The following is a 15,867-nucleotide window of genomic DNA, read 5'->3' on the forward strand; positions in this document are numbered from 1 at the left end:
AATTTGAGTGTCACCCAATTTTCGAATAGAGGATTTTCAGACTGATCAAGTGACATTCTCGGGATATACGAAGAAAAAATTCAGATTTTTAAGATCCTCGGAGGTGCCAACTTACATTCAGAAAACTTTAATTCCAAAATTAGTATAAACATTTTACCTAGAGCCAAGAAAATTAGAAACACTATGCGCATCATGAAGTCTGATACAAAGAAACGCGAAAGCAGCAATGATTGTTAAGATTATCTTGAATTAGAAGACCTATCAACCATGGAAACAGCTACAAACACGCGCTTTATGACCGTGTGAAGGAAAGAGCTCGCCTGGAGAAAAGGAGGAGACCCTGATGGCAATCTGCAGAAGGCGATAACGAGGTCGAAGAGCACTGAAAAGAGTAGGTTGATTAATGCTGTCAGAAAATACCAGAAAATCTAAGAAACTTCCAAGACGTAAGGAGGAACACTGTCAAAACATCCACTAACATCAAGAGGAAATACAAGAAGGAGTAAGAAGAAGAGTTCGGAAGAAACAACAAGCATGTATTTTGAGAGAACATTCAAGAGTAGCTGAAGTACCTGTGACCCTACAAACGCAATTTTTAAAAACAAGAATGGGAAGATAGTTTATGGTTATATGGAAAACGATCAGATCTTGTCGCAGTACGTCTGATGAGCTCCTAGACTATGACGCGCTATCTGAGACCTACAACTAGCGACAGAAAGAACCAAACTCCTACTCAGTATTACCAGGAACAGAAGAGTTTAACAGTATCACAAATATCTTAAAGAACAACAAAAATTTGGGGGAAAAACACTTGAAGTATGCTACGAGAAAACTGCCATCGTAGTGTCATAGCTTTCAGCAGGGTGAACGACCGCACTAATACATCCTATACATGAAGAAGGAGACATGCCACATTCTGGAATCTGCAGACGAATATCATTAATACCAGTGACCTGAATTGTTGAATAGAGAGGAAAAGCTATAAAATCCGAAATTCTCGAGTACCTATGAGGCTTCTGAAAGCGCGAAAGATGCACGGAACGTATCTTGAATCTGAAACTGTTTATCGCATGTCAACTGCATATCAATAACAGCAAGAATTCCATGTCCAAGTTCGTTGAATTGAAGATAGTCTTTGATTCAGTTGATACACCGACAATGTGCGAAATTCTATGATAAATGAGTTTGGATTAGAGATGCAGTGAAATAATTTAATAGACTTTAAGCGACGCGACATCTATTCTCCAGTTCATAGGAAAGCTTTGAGAATACACCAGATCAAACCTAGAATAGGACAGGGAGATGTAATCTCCCCTTTTCTCAGTAACTTTACTCTTTATAAGCTGAAACGAAAGTGGCCACGAGAATTGGATGGAATGGATGGAATAGCGACCCATGCGAGTATGTTAGATCTGTAGTAGGGTAAACGACCCTATTATTGGCACCCCACCAGTAATTGGCACCCTGCTAAGAAACATTTTGTAATAAGGAAATTTTTAAGTTGGTAATGCTGTTTTAGAAACAGATTAAGACCTCTGTTTTCGCTTGTTGCGCTGCATTTGTTTCAACGCCTTCTGGGAACTGGTTTAGCGGGAAGCTGACCTGAAGTCGATTGTTGTGAAGTTCCCTGTGCAAGAAAGGATTTTCTAAGAGGTAAGTTAAGAAATACTGCCGTATATTAAGTGCTGTAATTGTGTGGACATCTCATATGCCAACATTATAATACCATGGTTATCAAATACAATCAGTATGGAGTTACTGGAATAAATTGAAACATTCTAACCTCAAAAGTGTAGAAGTTTAAGCTGTGCCAAAAACTGGATTTTGCAAAGCCTGTAATTCCAATTATTGGCACCAGGTGTCAACAACTGGTATTTTGCATTGATTCACTTTCATAGTGAAATTCATTTTAATCTTGATAAAAATGGGAAATAAATGTAGCTGTAAAAACAGCAACTTCAAATGATAACTATAACCAGTAAATGGCACCGTGCCAACAACTAGAAAATTGTATGCCAATAACTGGAAAATTATGTACCAATGACTGGAAAGTTTATTAAGCAATAATTTGAATTGATTTTAACATTTTTCTGCATCTCTTTCATTATAGAAGTAAACTGAATGAAATATGGGTCCTAGGCGAAGAGATTCATACAGTGAAGAAAGCCTTCAGAAAGCACTCCAAGAAGTAAAGAAAGGCATCTCATTCAAAGCAGTGTCCAGAATGTACGGGATTCCCAGATCAACATTACAATTCCGACTGAGTAATAAATATACCAAAACATCCGATGGGCTAGCGCCTATACTGAGCACAGAGGAGGAAAACACCCTTATTTGGTGAGTATTGCTACCCCTGTAGATTGACTCATTGATAGTTTACAAACTAATTCATTATACCTGACAATATTCTTAATTATCTTTTCAGGTGGATCTTTGAATGTGCTCGGAAGGGATTCCCACGGCGAAAACAAGATATTCAGGCAAGCGTGCGAGAATTTCTTCATAACAGTAAACGTCCTAATCCTTTTAAGGATGACACCCCTGGTAACAAATGGTATTCTGTTTTTTCAAAAAAGGCCGGCCGAAGTGGCCGTGCGGTTAAAGGCGCTGCAGTCTGGAACCGCAAGACCGCTACGGTCGCAGGTTCGAATCCTGCCTCGGGCATGGATGTTTGTGATGTATTTAGGTTAGTTAGGTTTAACTAGTTCTAAGTTCTAGGGTACTAATGACCTCAGCAGTTGAGTCCCATAGTGCTCAGAGCCATTTGAACCATTTTTCAAAAAGGCATCCGGAAGTTTCTGAAAAAACACCTGAGGGTGTAACTGCTGCAAGTGCTTGTGTTAGTGAATGTGACGTGAGAGGATGGTTTACGTCCACAGAAGACCTCCTTAAGGAGGAAAATATATTTGATGTGCTGTCATGTTCAAGCCGTATTTTCAATGGCGATGAAACTAATTTTATAAAATATGGCGTTTCAATCTTCGATCGCTATTCTTTATTTTCAATTACCGGTTTCGGGCTAGCTGCCCATCTTCAGATCATATATTGCAGTTACAGAGTAACTTGTCCGTACAGAACAATCGGTTTACTGTTACTGTTTTAATGAGCGATCGCGGAATTCCCATTTAGACAATCATGTCTAGTTTTGAGAAACTAATTTTGTTCTAAAGATATTGTACTTGCACCCACGGGCTGTAAAAATGTCTATGAAGTAGAGAAAGATCCAGTCAAAGCTACTCTCACTGTCATGAGCACATTCTCAGCAGATGGAAAGATGTGCCCTCCAATGATTATTTAACCCTATCAGAGAATTCCTACCAACGTTATCAGCAAGGTTCCTGAAAAGTGGGGCATCGGGAGAAGCGACAATGGATGGATGAAATCTGAAGTTTTCTTCGAGTTCATAGCTAACGTTTTTCATCCATATCTCCAAGAAAATAACATCCTACGACCAGTAATTCTGTTTGTTGATGGGCATAAAACCCATTTAACATACCACTTGAGCGAGCTGTGTAAAGATCTTAAAATTATTCTGACATCTTTGTATCCCAATTCTACACGAATATTACAGCCTGCTGATGTTGCTGCCTTCAGACCTCTCAAAAGTGAATGGAAGAATGCTGCATTCACATGGCAAACAAACAACGGTGGAAAAGCTATAACTAAAGAGGACTTTGCACCAATCTTGAAAGAAATGATTGCAAAAATGGACCTTGAAGACACAATTAAAAATGGTTTCAGAGCTACCGGGATGTACCCATGGAACCCAAATAACATTGATTTCTCAAAGTGCTCGGGTAGGAGTATTTCTAACCGCAATAATATTAGCAGCAGTAGCAGGAAGTCAGAAATCCTGCCTCTTCCATACGACACTTTTGTTCAGGTTGTTGGAGAAGAGAAAATAAATGAATTTGAGACTGTACAGAATGTGACAGAAAACGCTCATGGAGAAGATTTCTTTCCTCTATACCGGCTATGGAAATGTTATCAAAATGAAAACCAAAAACAGGAACAGAAAGCTACTGAAATCACGCCAGATGCCAACGTGTCCCTTTCTGAAGAAAATCTGATCATTTCAAATCCACAACATGCCTCGAGTGACGAAGCTAGCCAGAGTTCATCAGGAAGAGATGACACAGAAGATACGCCTATAGTAAAGAAAACTCCAACCAAATGTATAAACGAAGTGCTTCTTTGGCCAGAAACGCCAAAAAGGAAAGGAAAGCGACAAGTGAAACGAGTCCCATTTGTTTTAACCTTAAGAAAATGGAATAACCTGCACGAGGGAAAGGTAAAAATGAAGGAGGATGCCATGAAACAGAAAGAAAAACGGAAGCAGGAAAGAGAAGAGAAGAAAATGAAAAAGCAAGCTACTGAACAATTAATAAAAAGAAGAAAATGAAGAGAGATACCAGCATTCTGACAGAGCTGACATCCCAAGCTAAGCATTCAGAGGTTGAGAACGCTTCAGCTTCTACAAGTGGTTGCATGAGGAATAAAGAAAAAGAGTTTCGTGGAATGTGCTTCAAATGTAAAAGAAGTGTTTCTTCCAAGAAGGGATATGAATGTAATAGCTGTAAAAAACTTTTCCACTCTACATGCATCCCCAGTGAGCATCAAATACATATCCCAGATGATTCAGATGATGATCTCTTTGTATGCCGTAATTGTTACGTGGTACATGATAGTGACAATACTGATGCCTTTGATGATGAAAGTGGTTTCTCCGAATCGGTGGAGTAAATTCTTACTGCTTGCATCACACAAAGGCCTATGCATAGCAGTTTTTCTGGAATAGTTCTCACACAAAGGAAAGGACTGAGAACAAACTCAATGTGGTGTTTCGGTAATTCATAGTTTTATTTGTATAGAGTGTTACGTAATTTTACTCAATTAATAAATTGATTCTCAGTTTTTCTTTATTTTCTTCATTTTCACCTTCTATTGCATTACCAAGTATTAGGAAGAGCTTGTGATAGCTAGTTGTGAGTAATAATATTATTAATAATAAGTAAAGTCGTTATAAATTGGGGGTGCCAATGACTGCTAATGTGCATGCCAACTACTGGAAAATTGTGCCAATAACTGGTAAAATTTTACGTATTTTTAAGCAACTTATTTCACATGGAAAACAAAGTATAAAACTTTCGTAATTGTAGTATAATGTTACCTTAATATTCTAGTATGTTTTGTGTTAGAATTATACTTCAAGCAAGGAAAGTATTGATGATACATAATTTACCCTACAAACATGTTCTTAAAGTGCCAACAATTGGGTGGTTTAACCTATGTATCAACGAATACTTTCTCAGCTGGCGAAAACGTGTGTACTTTCCGCGCCCCCCACGTGGCGGCCGGCGCAACGCTGGCACTGCGGATCGGCCGAACCCACGACTCAGGCTCACAGTGGCTCCGATATCGGTGGAGTCTCGACGATCGTCAGTACGCACCTGCGTGTACGGTCACACTGTAGCCGATCTTATCGCCCAGACGTACCGATTTTGGACGACAGTCGATGAAATTCAAATCAGGTTGTTTTCTTCGGTCAAATCGACCGACGTTCCGCTCACACGAAATACGGCGAGTGAGAACTAACAAGTTTAGTAGAAGAAAGCGCGAACTTTTGGCATCCTGAGGATGAAAATATCATAATCAGGATATACTTCGGAATCTATGGACTGAAATCGCAGGTTTATTAACCCCAAACGGGTAAAATCATTATTGGAATTTGTTGCACAGGTTATAATCTCAAAAAATTATTTGTACAAGAGAAAAGGATGGCGTATCCTACATGCTTATAGCTACTGTACTGGATATTTTTTGTGATAGGTTGTCATTAGTTGTCTACAGATTATTATTACTGCTTACTGGCGTTTTATGCCAGTAGGATAGTGGTTCTGTTAATATGAAATAGTTTATAAATGTGGAGTATGGTACGTATTTCCAGTTTTATGTGCTTTAGGTTTTCGGGGTATTTTATGTTACACTTTATGCTTGTCTTTCACTCGAGTGGTAAATGACCGTCATTGAATGTTAATTGACGTACGTCTGCACAACTTGACATAAATACATCGAAACAGAGTGTTTATAACTTCCTTTTCAAGGTCACCACGAATTATCTGGAATATGTAACAGAACGTGGAACTTGTCTGGTTATTCCGATAACTGAGGACAGATTGTGTAGTACTCGTCGCGTTCTATACGAGACAAGAAAGCTCATTCGTATGCAGTCGGCGTCTCATGAATTAGCAGGAGCGTCTACGCAACGCTCGTACCACAGCACAGAGGCGTCGAGATATCCAGCCCTCTTTATGAGGCTGAAATCTAGTCTCCTTCATACATAGTATAGATTCTATCCTAACCTAACCCACCATAACTTCTTGACCCTGCCGACGTTATCGTGCGACCTGTGGTGACGGCGTATGACGACCATGGTCGGTGGCACTGCGAACGCAGCCTACGTCATGTGCCGGAGTGAGTTGTAACGGTATCACTGATGACGGGCTATAGCTGATACACTGCCGTAATACTCTGTGTTACGGTCGAGTGAGACAACTATCCTTGGCGCCTTTCCACTGTCGGTGCAATTCTTGCAATTGAGGACTGACTTAACTTGATGAAGGGCCTTGCAAAGGAAGTTAGCCTGAGTTGATTAAGTCAGACACACGACATCGGTTACGAATACCGTCACAGAGGAATATCATTCAGCGATAACTTTAAAAACTTGTTGCTGTAGTCCTTTTGATATCCTCAAAAAACTGGTACCGATATTTTATCTTTCATGCTTGCTTTGGTTAATATCTAAACTGCGTGTTTACAATCACAATTTAAATGTTATTGTGAGTGAAGATTTTTACCGATATTTGCTTATACGGTTTATCTTTCTACTTCTCTATTGCTGGTAGCAGAGTGCCGCGTTTGACGTTTATAGCTTATTACCTTTGCTGGAACCCTTTAATAACGATTGTTTTTTACTCTCCTTAGGTTATTGTGATAATTCAGGTAGTGCCAAAGCTGCGCATAATTTTAGTTCACTAAAACACAGCTTCCTTTATTCATATTCTACTATAACCTTTTACATGTTTTCAGAGTATGTTTCGTATATCAAACCTTCTGCTGTTTAACCAAGTATAATTGGAATCTCCCGTGTGTGCGTTTTTTTTTTTTAGTCACATGTTACTAGTTGTCAACATTAGTGGCTTAAAAATTTCAGTACAGTGTTTAGTTGCGTTTCTCCCTCTGTTATAGCGCTGCATCATTTGTTATCCTGACTAATGTAAAGATTTCTATTCCAAGGCTTCAGTTAGTTTGTTACGAAGCCACATGTTATCATGTGGCCTTCATTAATGCCAATGTCAGCGCCTGTGTACCTAATTACTTCAGAGATAAGTTTTGCTCGGCCGTTAAAGGAATTATATTTATTTATTTGCACTGGAGTATGAGTTCTTCAATTAGTTCAACTAGTTAGTACAAGGCCTTCATAATTTCACAAATACTGTCTAACAAATGAATTAAGTAAATGTTGTTCTATTTATTTAGCAAACACTGAGATCTCTTTCCAAGAAAAAAAACATTTTAACAATTCTGTTTTGTTATTTTGGAGATAGCGAAGTTAATACTGGTTAATATAATTGGTTGTGCAAATATCATGGTCAAGAGTTGTGCTTGTTCATGGTCTGCCAACTTACAACGTGAAGCTACTCATCAAATACGACTACGATGCAAGGAAGAAGTAATATGGGTAGATAGTCTGGCATTCGCAGACGACTTTGTGATAACGCCGGAATCATTAGAGGAAGCGAATAATCAAACAACGCAGCTACAAAGACAATCGGTTAAAGCAAGTTTTCAAATCTCCAGGGAGAAGACCCAGTATATGACGAACATCAAAACAGCTTCTAGATGGATGACAACAGGAGGAGGAAAGATTCTGCATATATGAGGTATAAATGCGTAGCAGAATAGATGTAAACTGCTCAGACAGAAAAAGAAGCTGGAGTAACAAGTATTAATAACATTAATTTAACATTCAAACTCTCATTGAACGCCTACAACACGAAGGATCTTTCCGTTAAGGCAAAATTGACACGCTTATCAGTGAACGAGACTGAATCCTGATACGTAGCACGAAGTGTGATTCGGATCAGAATAGGATTACTCAAGGACTCATATTTTGTGGAAGGATTACCAGAGGAAAATTGAGACAACGAAGAGCAGCAGATGACCAGAGTACAAAACGAGCGAACCAGTAACTTTATACCCAGATACAGATTATCTCAGGAATCGTCAGGAAAAGGACATTGTTCTCCGGATAAATCTTTAGAATGGACCATGGGAGGTTTCCACATCAGATAATTCACAACAAGAGGACAAATGAATGTCTGATCCAAGAGCTAGAAAAGGATCTGGGAGAAATGGGTGTACAGGAAACAAGTATTTACAGTCGAGTGACTTTTAAATAAAACAGTAAGGCTGTCTTAGGTTTTGAGGACAGAATTAGACACAGGGTGAAATTATCATGGGCAGAAGAGCAAAGAATGTTACAAAATCAGAATGAAAGGATAAAGACCAGAAGAAAAGAAGCCGATCCGAATTAACGTTGCCCTCATATACCCACTACGAAAGAAGGTTTAATAAACTGGTGAAAGTAAGGAGAAACACTACAGTTGAAATAATCGTCTTGAGAAAATTTAGCAGCAGTATAAGAGCAGATATTTAAAATAAATCTCATCTGTTGTTCCGTTAGTCCGGAACCGCGCGACTGCTACGGTCGCAGGTTCGAATCCTGCCTCGGGCATGGATGTGTGTGATGTCCTTAGGTTAGTTAGGTTTAAGTAGTTCTAAGTTCTAGGGGACTGATGACCACAGATGTTAAGTCCCACTATATTTTTGCTTTTTGTTTGTGCTAGTGAATGTCTCTGAGCACTATGGGACTTAACATCTGAGGCCATCAGTCCCCTAGAACTTAGAACTACTTAAATCTAACTAACCTAAGGACATTACACACATCCGTGCCCGAGGCAGGATTTGAACATGCGACCGTAGCGGTCGCGCGGTTCCAGACTGAAGTGCCTAGAACCGCTCGGCCACACTGGCGGCTTGCGCTAGTGAGAGAAAGATAAAAGGAGGTCCTCACTTCGGTTCTCTATGTGCTGCTACAGAGGTACTGAAACAGCTTCGGAGCATGGTATCATTGCACTTCTTTTGTATTCATCACCAACCTTCTAGGAACTTGAAAGCATTCTCTTAGTATGTGGTCCTAGTACTATGTATAATCCTTTATCACTGTATTATAGGCTCTGTTTTTCATATAGATGATGTATCATTCCGTAAATCCAGCATTGCATGGAGATCCACAGCTTCTGTCGTGGTATCAAAAATCTGTTGGGCTTCTGAGAATCTGGGATGTGTTTTGGTAAGGATGTGAACCGCTATTATGAGTTACATCTGAAGTGACGCTGGGATGTTGGATAAGAACGTACATTTTCCTATACAGCACTCACGTTTGCTTCAGTGTACGCACTCACATTGCCATGTTCACAACAACGCTGTGGCAGGTGGCAAGGGTTCGGTACAAGTAATGTCTTTGAATAGTTGTCTATCGTAACGAGATACGTTATTACCGACATTGTACGTCGCATCGCAACTTGGGTAGCGAACGGGAGCTGTGGGCAGTAAACATGAGTACCATTGACTCAGTCATATTTTGCGACATAAAGAAATCGGTTAATAAGGCGACACGTTCTAATCAAGAAGATATCTCATCTCTTGTACAGTGAAGTAATTTTCTGCTGTGAGGGTAGGCAGTGCTTTTGAACTTTCATTGATCGCAATCTCAACCTCATTTCGTACTTCCAAAATTCTTTTGAGCGTGTGGCATGAGTTGTTCTATCGAGTCGGAACCTCTCGCATCAGTCCGTTCTCTTTTGTTTGCCCTTTTTTTGAACATTGCACAATTTGTCACTGGCTAGTGTGGAGTTAGAAAGAAAGTGACAATAGCCTTTGTTTTCAATAAAATTTTGAAAAATGCTTCTGCTTTGAAACAATCTTGTACTGTTAAGCTGATGCAGTGGGCAAAACAGGGTGAGTGTCGAATCCTTAAGATTTAGGCAGCTTTTTCGTAACTGCAGCGTTGTCTATAACCACTGCTACTATGTTATCATAAAAAGTGACTCCGTCTACATGCCACAAGTGGCCCATCGGGACCATCCGACCGCCGTGTCATCCTCAGGGGAGGATGCGGATAGGAGGGGCGTTGGGTCAGCACACCGCTCCCGCGTTCGTCATGATGGTTTTCTTTGACCGGAGCCGCTACTATTCGGTCGAGTAGCTCCTCAGTTGTCATCACGAGGCTGAGTGCACCCCGAAAAATGGCAACAGCGCATGGCGGCCTGGACGGTCACCCATCCAAATGCCGACCACGTCCGACAGCGCTTAACTTCGGTGATCTGACGGGAACCGGTGTAACCACTGCGGCAAGGCCGTTGCCTCCTATGTTATCATGGATATTGTATTTTAATAAGACTTAACTGATGACCTGAAAAAATGTAATGTTAAATTAACCTGCCAGTATGTCCGAAATTTTGCATAATATTGTCAAAAAAATTATTTTCTTCAATGTCTTGTTTTCTGAAAAATTACTTTCATATATTAAAAAAAATTCTCATAAAAATTGGGCCAGTATATTACTTGTCGATTTCACGTTGAGATTCACCGTCTTAGAAACAAGGAGAAAGCAGGAAAGGGAAGAGGAATAGGAAGAGGAAGAGGAAGAAGAAGAAGAGGAAGGTCAGCTTACGAGAGGGGAAATGTTTACTGGCCTGCCACACAATGGTGCTACCTTAGGAGTGCCTGCTTGCTAATGAACTGCACCAGATACAGTATAAACTGCACATGGGAATTGAAACTGCGTTGAAGAGATCAAGGGTGTCTTCTCCACTCATTATGTTTTTTCTCAGTTGAGTTGACACTCAGTTCAAAACAAAGGGGCCATTACTCGACTGCAGTGCTACAACTGCTACATCCCTGATACCGGCAGCACTTGTGAACTCAGTGCAGTCGACGTAAAGTGTGCAGCTTGTATAACTTTTGTTGGGTGTTTCCCCTCTCGTCGTGGGAAGCGCACTGAGCGATATAGAGAGAACAATACGTTATTAATGAAGGATAAGGAAGGGATCGCCGAGAGGCAGCAGTGCTGGCGCCTACATCCATCATACCGACATAATCCTATAATATAATGGACATGTCCGAAAGAACAGACACTATTGATGACCTGCAGCCGTCTATAACGAAATTAAAATAATATATGAATTCCTTCAGCTGATGACGGGCGTTGATATACATCAACGGGGACAGGTGAAAATGTGTGCTGGGACCGGGTCTCGATCCCGGGACTCCTGCTTACGTGGCAGACGCTCCATCCATCAGAGCCACCGGGGGCACAGATACTAGTGTGACTGTAGGGGCTGTCTCGCGCACGCCTCCCGCGAGACCCACGTTCTCACCTTATATGTCCACACACTGCATTCATAGTGTCCCTACCCAACATACCCATTACTAGTGGAAGACATTCTTACCAAGTCTCGTAAGAAGAAGAAGAAGATCCATGTAGTATATAGCTCTGCCAATGCCGGCCATGACCATCTTCTTCTGTGCGGATGCACTCGTATTACCTGAACTCTTACGGGATTTGGTAAGAATGTCTTCCACGAGTAATGAGTGTGTTGGGTAGGGACACTACGAATGTAGTGTGTGGACATACAAGGTGAGAACGTGGATCTCGCGGGAGATAGTCCCTGCGGTCGCACTATTATCTGTGCCCTCTGTGGCTCAGATGGATGGAGCTTCTGCCACGTAAGCTGGAGGTCCCGGGATCGAGTCCCGGTCGCCTCACAAATTATCACCTGTTCCCGTTGATATATAACAACGCCCGTCAGCAGCTGAAGGTATTAATATGTAATTCTAATTTATTCCTACAATATACCCGTGCGCTCCAAAATGCTCTTGACAGAACCTGATAGCGTTTCGTCGGCTTCACTGTTGTGGCGATACAATACCTGCGAGGTGCCGGGGCTAGCAGTGTATTTAACACTAAATTCTAGAATCTACACATGTAAATGATGCTCTAAGCCCCCCTATTTTAACTCCGACTTTTGCTGTTGCACAAGGATTAAAAAATATACGCGAACTGACTGTAATCAACCCTGCAAGTGGAGTAGAAAAGAGTTTGGCACCTGCAATAATTTAATTTGATAAATAAGTTAAATAAAGGAAGGTTTCATTAACGCAGTGAGAAATGATGGGTCGCTCTACCGATTAACAGAATGAAAGTTCTGTCCAAAATAAAAATATGATTTATTAAGCCTAACACAAAATAATAAACAAAAACACATGAAACATTTATAATACATCAAATTGGCTCAAATTGGATACACAAACAAACGCTGTGAAGGTGAAGTTGTCCCTAAACTAGATTTTGAGGTTTATGACGAAGTGGTATGTGGAGCCAATTCCTTGCCACTCAAATCTTAAGAGAGACACACAGCTAACCCAACATTAATTGCTGCTACTCAAGACAGAACAAAGTTAGAAAAAGACGAACAGGCGCACTCTGCTGGGCTCTGATTATCACCTAGGAAAATCCCTATCTGCCAGTGCTGCGGACATACATTACCAAACTGTCTCCTTAACTGCCAGAACACGATCTGGCGTACCGGAGGCGAGGGCTGGTTGCTTCGACGTCCTCGACCGAAAAACGAGAGCCGACTACTCACAAGAGCACCCGTACAAAACCGAACACAGAACATTTCCGCCCCCACGACAGTGGCCGTGGTTAACCGTTCCAATCAGCAACTCGAAAACCGGCGAAAAATTCCACTCCATTGCCGGAGCACTACCATTCCACCAATGGAGATTCTTGGCGCCAATTTCTGCGCTGATTTTGCTACGTCACGGAGCTATGCCCTGAGCAAGCCAATCACAGTTACTATTTTGCAGAAAGCGCTGGAATTTTCCCGCCATAACTGCCTGGGTACACAAGTCATTCCCACGCCACGCTGGTAGCCCGCCAGAAAGTGTTTTCGCTGAGTTTCTGCGAAGTAACGGAACCTCTACCCCAACCGCTACTTCAGGCCCCTGCTGGCGTGTCTCTTGACAATGTCGGCGTCTGGAAAGCATTCACTCGACTGCCTCACACACGTCGGCTTAACCCTCTCGAGATCAGTAAGCCCGCCTGTCACTGGGCCACCTGGGTGACGAGAGACGCTGCGTGGGAAGTCGGCGTGTGAAGGAATAGCAACTTTTCACCGCATGCAATTAGAGACAAAAATCGTAAGACAGAAATATGAGAGGGGGCTCATGCCACCTCTCATACCTTCCATTACACAATAGCTGCGAGTTTTTCATTACCGCAGGAAAGCTCCGATTCGGTTAGTAAGGCCTATATCTACAACTTGCTATGATTAGTCTATCTTTGGAAATATATGCATTACTATGGACACCGTTTTGTAAGCACCAGAAGCTTTAATTCTGTTCCGAATCGCTAGCACAATGGAGGCACTTCCGCATAAATCGCACACCAAAGCACGTTGTTCATATATTCGGAAGACAGCAACACAGTAATTGTAATGCCACTGCTAGCTGATTTTGCTACGCTGTATTAATTTGGGTTCAGACGGTGTTGGGGTTCGCGTTCGTTTCTCACTTGTTAGTCCACTATAGCATAAGCACTGAACTGAAAACTTTGGGCGCGGAAATAACAATGTTTTGAGAAAGCTCATTATATGGACATCTATATTCAAATGTGTTACTTATTTGTGGTAATGAATAAGAAAATATGTTAATCCTGTTGTAACGCAATTACTCAATGATTTTTTACGGTTGACGGTGTCTGTAAACAGAACAGAAATAACAAGACGGCTTCAGATTTCCATCGACAAGAGAAGTGAGGAAGAGTGGGGGTGGGGAGAGAAGGGGTGAAACTGCCAAAAAATACCTTACAAAATTACGCCGGTTTCACTTACACCGACATGTACCAATCACAAGAATGAAACGAAGCTCAGTATGCCATTCGGTTCTAGGCGCTTCAGTTTGGAACCGCGTGACCGCTACGGTCTCAGGTTCATATCCTGCCTAGGGCATGGATGTGTGTAATGTTCTTAAATTAGTTAGGTTTAAGTAGTTCTAAGTTCTAGGGGACTGATGACCTCCGATGTTAAGTCCCATAGTGCACAGAGCCATTTGAACCATTTCAGTATGCCATTGCCTTGTTAAAGAAAGGAACATTTCAAAAAATGTTTGTTACAAGTGCATAGATTCTGCGTTGTGAAGACCTGCAGTTTTTGTTTCTTTTAATATGGGTGAAACTAATTTTTAGTTAAGAATAAAGTGGGAAGTCAATGGCAGTATGCCATCATTCGCGTTGCTTCTCCACATGCCCATTGTAAAATTAAAATATAACATTTTGCAAGGGCTTTCACTAATTTATTTTTTATCTCTTCCCATAGTTTTGAGATCAGTAAACATTTAAGTGTGGTTTTTATCTGGAAACAGATATCTGCTGTCTAAGGAATAATTTTTTAAAGCCTTGACGGTCGGAAATTCTGTATGGCACTATATTGATAGCAATCATTTATACACAGAGAGAATGAAGTTGCTCTTTTTTTACCTTTGAACTGGCTTCTTACAACTGACTTCTGTTAAAATAATATTTTATAAAGCTTCTAGATTATTTTGGTTGCACCTCTTGCACTTGATCTAGATCACAAGTTGATCCCTCACCTTTCAGTTCTATTACTAATTTGTGGTTCCTAATATTTCGTCATGTTTTCTTTTTAGTGGTCTCTTAAATTAGCTCTGCTCCCTGTTCATGTTTATAATCCTTAATGAAGATGGAACACTTTACAAATCCTCCACTTTCTTGAAATTTTACGGTTCGTTTTCAACAAAATAACAAAAAACTCTCTTTACGCACCTCTTACATAAACAAAAATAATCTTGGAAGCACGAAATTTCCTCAGCCAACAGAGACTGTCGGTGGCGCGCGAGAAGTACTGATCATTTCATGGCGGCACCATTCGAAACACTTCTTCGCTTCTGTGCTCTTTGTCTCACTGCTGCCAACAACAGCGATTCAACAGTTGTGGCACTATGCTGGAGAATAATACTGTTGTTGTTTAGCATTTAAATAACGAAAAGTGACAAAGAAGCCATTGTTGGCACAGTGAGGTCACCTCCTTCGATACCCCGTAGAGCTAGAAGCCTTAGAGGCAGAAATCTTCCCTGTGATGCTCGAAAAATTATTAGTCAGGCTGCAGAATGATGTAAACTCGAAACAAAGAAAAAAAAGTAAAATAAAAATAACGGTGTGCTTATTCACCCGCTGCACCATGGGTTTCAGTATTAACGGGCAAGAGCTTCAGAAATACCTACAGGATTTAGAGGTTTGCAAAAACATTCCTGGACATTCACAGTCAACTCTTGGCAAGAAGAGATTGGTTTTCTCTCACATCCACTGAAACATTCACATTTCAGCCGAATTAATTACGAATATGCAGTGCAGTGAAAGCAGATAGCATACAGCTGTATATTTTAATGATTATCTCCAGCCACTACTCAAGTAAAAAAACTTGGCACTCCACGGGTTGTGCTTTTACTTTATTCAGTTTTGGAAGAGCTGGTCTCCTTGAAGGATCAAGCTCCGCTAATCGATCACAACATAGGCAACCGACATATGAGTGATATTTGTGCTTCTGCAAAAGCAGAAGTGATGCAGGGGCATTAGTATTTCGTCAATGATCCGAAAACAAAAATCACTTTCCACATTAACATGTACAACTGAAATCACTTGTAAGTACAATGAGGACTCAG

At 40.9% G+C, this 15,867-nt stretch overlaps 1 pseudogene; it reads right to left on the minus strand.

The window, feature by feature from the left end:
- Positions 1 to 10,371: 10,371 nt before the first annotated feature.
- LOC124559127 lies at positions 10,372 to 10,489 on the minus strand (annotated as a pseudogene).
- Between the last annotated feature and the right edge of the window lie 5,378 nt (positions 10,490 to 15,867).

This window comes from Schistocerca americana, chromosome 1, assembly GCF_021461395.2.
Source record: "Schistocerca americana isolate TAMUIC-IGC-003095 chromosome 1, iqSchAmer2.1, whole genome shotgun sequence".
Lineage (NCBI taxonomy): Eukaryota > Metazoa > Arthropoda > Insecta > Orthoptera > Acrididae > Schistocerca > Schistocerca americana.